Source organism: Trichechus manatus, unplaced genomic scaffold, assembly GCF_000243295.1.
Source record: "Trichechus manatus latirostris isolate Lorelei unplaced genomic scaffold, TriManLat1.0 scaffold00176, whole genome shotgun sequence".
Classification (NCBI taxonomy): Eukaryota; Metazoa; Chordata; class Mammalia; order Sirenia; family Trichechidae; genus Trichechus; species Trichechus manatus.
This window is the reverse complement of record NW_004444112.1, coordinates 3,248,496-3,253,271: the sequence shown is the minus strand read 5'-3', so window position 1 is coordinate 3,253,271 and position 4,776 is coordinate 3,248,496. Positions and strand designations below refer to the sequence as shown.

Sequence of the window (4,776 nt, the reverse complement as noted above, 5' to 3'; positions counted from 1 at the left end):
TGTCATAAAACAACATGTGTACTACTGTTTCATGAGAAACTATTTGTTCTGTAAGCCTTCACCTGAAGTACAATAAAATATATATTAAAAAAAACTAAAGTAATATGTAAAGTTTTTAAAAATAAAGCAAATTTTTTTAAACTGAATATTTATTATCTTTTAATCATAAGCAATTCTGATTCTTTCACCCACTTAACTCAACCCTTAGAGACTTGTCATCTCTTCTGTGAAATGTTCTGATCATTGACCTGTCCCCCAATACCTTCCAGAAGTCATCACTACTTTTCCTGCTTCATTTCTTGCTCCACTACACACTCTACTCCAAACACATTAAACTTCTTTCAGTTCTTTTGATTCCTTACATGCCTTTCCAACCCAGGGAAATCATGAGTTGTTTTCTCTCCACTTTAAATATCCTTTAACTACTTTGCTTAGAAAATAACATATACAGTGAAACCTGTGAGAGCTGGAACTCAACGAGACTGCCTTGTTTTTCTGGGTCTCACAAGTTTTCCGCCTTTGACAGGTGCAGTCTTTCCACTTTGCTATCACTTACTATTAGTGGAAAATATTTGTTATCCTTCTCTAACAAGTTCCCACCTTACTAAGGTTCCAGCTCTCAAAGATTTTACTGTATATTTTTTGTGTCAACCTAACATTCAAATCAGAAGTGAGTTTCTATCCCCAAACTCCCAAGCCCTGAAAATGCCCTACATTACATAATAAAGAAATTCCCTTAACTTCTCTAGTGAGTAACATTATATAATCTTTTTAAACCATCTTTAATTATTTACACACAGCCTATTTTTGGCTTCCCTATGAGTACTACCAGGTCAGGGTTATTATTGTTGTTATCGAATTTTAAATTTTAAGTACATAGAAGATCTGTGTAAAAATGGCATGAGGCGTCAGACCTCTAACTTCACAAATGGGGAAGAAGCATTGAGATCGGCATCGGCCCAAAGCTGATTCCTATGAGGTGGAGATCAAACATACCTCCAACCTCCAACTTTTTTACCAATTCTGACTCCAACCATCCCTCCCACAGCCCTCTCTACTCCTCTGCTGGGTTCAATAATTCATTGCAGTGGCCACATAGAACTCACAGACAGTACTCACGTTTATGGAGTTTATTAGGGAAGTAACAGGTTACAATTCAGGATCAGGAAGCACTCAGGATTCAGGGTGGATTATCAAATAGGCAGTGCTTACCTTGCTTACCAGATCATCTGTAGTGAACAATTGCAAGTTTTTTCACCACATCAAAGATTCTGCTTCAAAGTATGGGTGGCATTTATCTCTCTTCCAACTCCACAGCACATTCCTACAGAATCAAAGTCTCTTTTCAAATTTATAATCCCTGACAGGGATGGATTACACCAGTGTCTTGGTTATCTAGTGCTGGTATAACAGATATACTACAAGTGGATGGCTTTAACAAACAGAAATTTATTCTCTCACAGTCTGGGAGGCTAGAAGTCTGAATTAAGGGTGCCAGCTCTAGGGAAAGGCTTTCTTTCTCTGCGAGCTCTGAGGGAAGGTCCTTGTTGTCAGTCTTCCCTTGGGTCTAGGAGTTTTTCAGCACAGGGACCCTGAATCCAAAGGACACACTCCACTCCTGGCCCTTCTTGCTTTGTGATAATAAGGTGCCTTTCCTCTCTGATCACTTCTGTCTTTTATATCTTAAAAGAGATTGACTCAAGATACAATCTAATCCTGTAGATTTCATCATGCCTCATTAACATAACTGCCTCTAATCCTGCCTCATTAACGTCATAGAGGTTAAGATTTACAACACATAGGATAAATACATCAGATCACAAAATGGAGGACAACCTCACAACTCTGGGCATCATGGGCTAGCGAAGTCGACACACATTTTTGGGGAACACAATTCAATCTGTAACACCCAGTAAGCAAGGTAAGCACAGGTTTACTTGTGTTTACTTACTAATCTGTAGTGAACAATTTCACATGAGTGTCACACCACATTGTTGAACCCATGGGAGATTGTTCACTACAGATTGGTAAGTAAGCCTGTGCTTACCTTGCTTACTGGGTAATCCACCTCTTTTCATTACAGAGTTCTTCGATCAGGACAGCCTTTTCTCAGCTGTGCCTGCAGGCAGACCTCTCTGTAGCCTTCAGTCTCTCGGCCCCTTATCCCCTGCCCTGCTTGGGCAAGTGTTACAAAGCTCTTTAGCTCCACTGACAAGTACCTGAAGACTTCCCCATCCACAGTAAGCCTTGGCCCAAAAGTTCTCAGCTCTCTCCATGGGTTGGCATGTCCATGGTAGCCACCTCACTCCATGGGCTGGGAAGTCTACTGCATCATCTAGCATCAGTCTCCTGGTCATGCTGCCAATGTTTCTCTGCCACCGCTTTTTGCCATCTCACATCTTCTCCAGTGTTACAGCTCTCTCTTTGTCTCCTGGGTCTAGGAGATTCTCAGTGCAGGGACGCTGGGTCAAAAGGACACACTCTGCTCCTTGCTCTTCTGATGATGACAGTGAGGTCCCCTGCTCCACATCTGGGATTGGCTCTCTTCAAGCCTAGAGGGATTGCAAAACTGACCAATCCCCTCATTAGGGTGTCATACACCTTATTTGCATGGTCCCACCCCTGCAAGCGTTTCATACACCATATTTGCATTATTAGCAGGCTGTCCGTTCCTCTTGATGGGCCACAAGAACCTTATTTGCATAAACCCACCCAATCATTGTGTGGGAGTCACAAAGACTATGGCTAGAAGGGCCATATTAAGTAATTCACTGCACTGTAATCTGCCATAGACTATAAGCCTATAAATATAAGTAGTGGCTAAACAAATAAAGGGATATCCTGGAGGAAACTTATAGCCCAGAACCCACACTTGGAAGAAAAGTTTCCTTGCCAGGCAAGCAAAGCATAACTGAGCATTACAGGTGTTTCTGTCAATGAGCATGTGATGGTTAAGATTGTCTGTCATGCTTGGCTGGGCCATGATTCTCAGTGTTTATATGTGATCACTCCCATGATGGAATCTGCTGTGAGTAGCCAATCAGTTGAAAGGGCATTTCCTTGGGGGTGTGGTCTGCATCTGAATATAAGCAGAAGTTCTGGCTTTTTTGCTCGCTCTGGATCCTGCAGCTGCCTCCTGTTCATCTGACCTCTGGTTTTTGGGACTTGAGCTATCAGTTTATCTGCTGATCTTGGGATTCGTCGATCTTCATAGCCTGTGAGCAGGAGCCCTACTCTCCAACTTGCTGATCTTGGGTTCGCCAGCCCCTGCAGCTGTGTGAATCTGGAGAAGCCTTGCGATCTTGCCTGCCAATCTTGGGATTCGTCAGTCCTCACCACCTGTAAGCAAGGGCCCTGCTCTTCACCTGCCAATCTCGGGTTCGCCAACCCCTGCAGCTATGTGAATTGACAGAAGCCTCTATCCTGATCCACAGACTTGGAATGTTCCACCCTCTACAATTGCATGAGCCATTTCCATGATATAAATCTCTCTCTATGTATATATATTTATGTGCTTTACTGGTTTTGTTCTCTGGAGAACCCAGTCTAAGACAGAGCACAAAGGGGCTAAATGTTGGAAAGCCTGAAGACACCAATGCAGAGATGTTTTTCAGCCAATGGCTTGGAGACACAGTCAGGACTGTCCAATAAGACAAAAGGGAAGAGAGAGAGTAAAAGGAGACAAACATACACACCAGGACGAGGATGGCGTGTGTGGCTCTAGCCTAGTGGGAAGGGCTGGTGGAGAGGCTGTTGCTGTGAATGTGTTGGACTCACTGCTTGTGTCTGTGCAAGACAAGGACCATGGAGACACTGGCCCAAACCATGAGGCCCAAACACTTACCGTCAATAGAGGAGATAATGGCTACATTTACTAAAACTATAAATCTCTCTGGAATAACCCAGGAACAATATGTATAAGTAATTTCCACACTCAGGTTTCTGCTCTTCAGTGGGCTTGTCACTCTCATAGGAATGTGAGCATTTACTAAGAGATGCAGGATCTAGCAGAGGAAACAGCAGAAGCCAATGTACCTTGGGGATCTCATTCTGAGCTACATCTACCTAGAAGTACTGGGACAAAGTTTAATGGCCTAGAAGTCACTCAGGAGGCAGGTAGTGCTGAGGGAAAACCCTCTGCTCTCTCTGTATAAATATAAAACAACTTTACATCCAAATTCATCCAGGAAATATTTCAATCCAAAAACTGCCATGGTCTGAGGGTTCCCTCTGGAGAAAAGCACCAAGGAGTTGGCTATGGCCAGCTGATTGAGAATCAAGTCTGCATTTCTCAGCATGTGTCCAGTCATTGAAGTAAGATTATAAAGACAAAGAAGGGAGGAATTTCCAAGGATCTCAGCTCCAGTCTGAATGACGAAGATAATACCCAAACTTAGGTTAGTAAAAAACATTTATTTTTTAAATTTAGAGAGAATGATGGAGTTTGATTTTTTTGGAATTGGAGAAATCTGGAGAATAAAATAGAATATTGAATTACTGTCATTACAGCCAGAAAATGTATGTGTTCTCATGACAAGTATTCTAATATAATCTGAATATTAAATTAGGATGTGGAACGAGGAATGTCATTGCTGTTGTCAGTTGGATTTTGGCTGAAAGCAGAGAATATTCACTCCCATTCAATTTACTTTCCTGATTATTATTTGGATTTATTTTACAATATCTCTTTGTTATGATTCATGGGCTTGTCTCCTAGTAGAGGCACAATTAGGGAATAAATTAGGTAAATCCGACTTGCAGGGAAAGTGACAGGAA

General features: G+C 42.0%; 1 pseudogene; it reads right to left on the bottom strand.

Annotated features, from left to right (window-relative positions):
* Window positions 1-4,325, bottom strand: part of LOC101343645 (vomeronasal type-1 receptor 1-like) — an 18,986-nt pseudogene extending 14,661 nt beyond the window's left edge.
* Window positions 4,326-4,776: the final 451 nt, after the last annotated feature.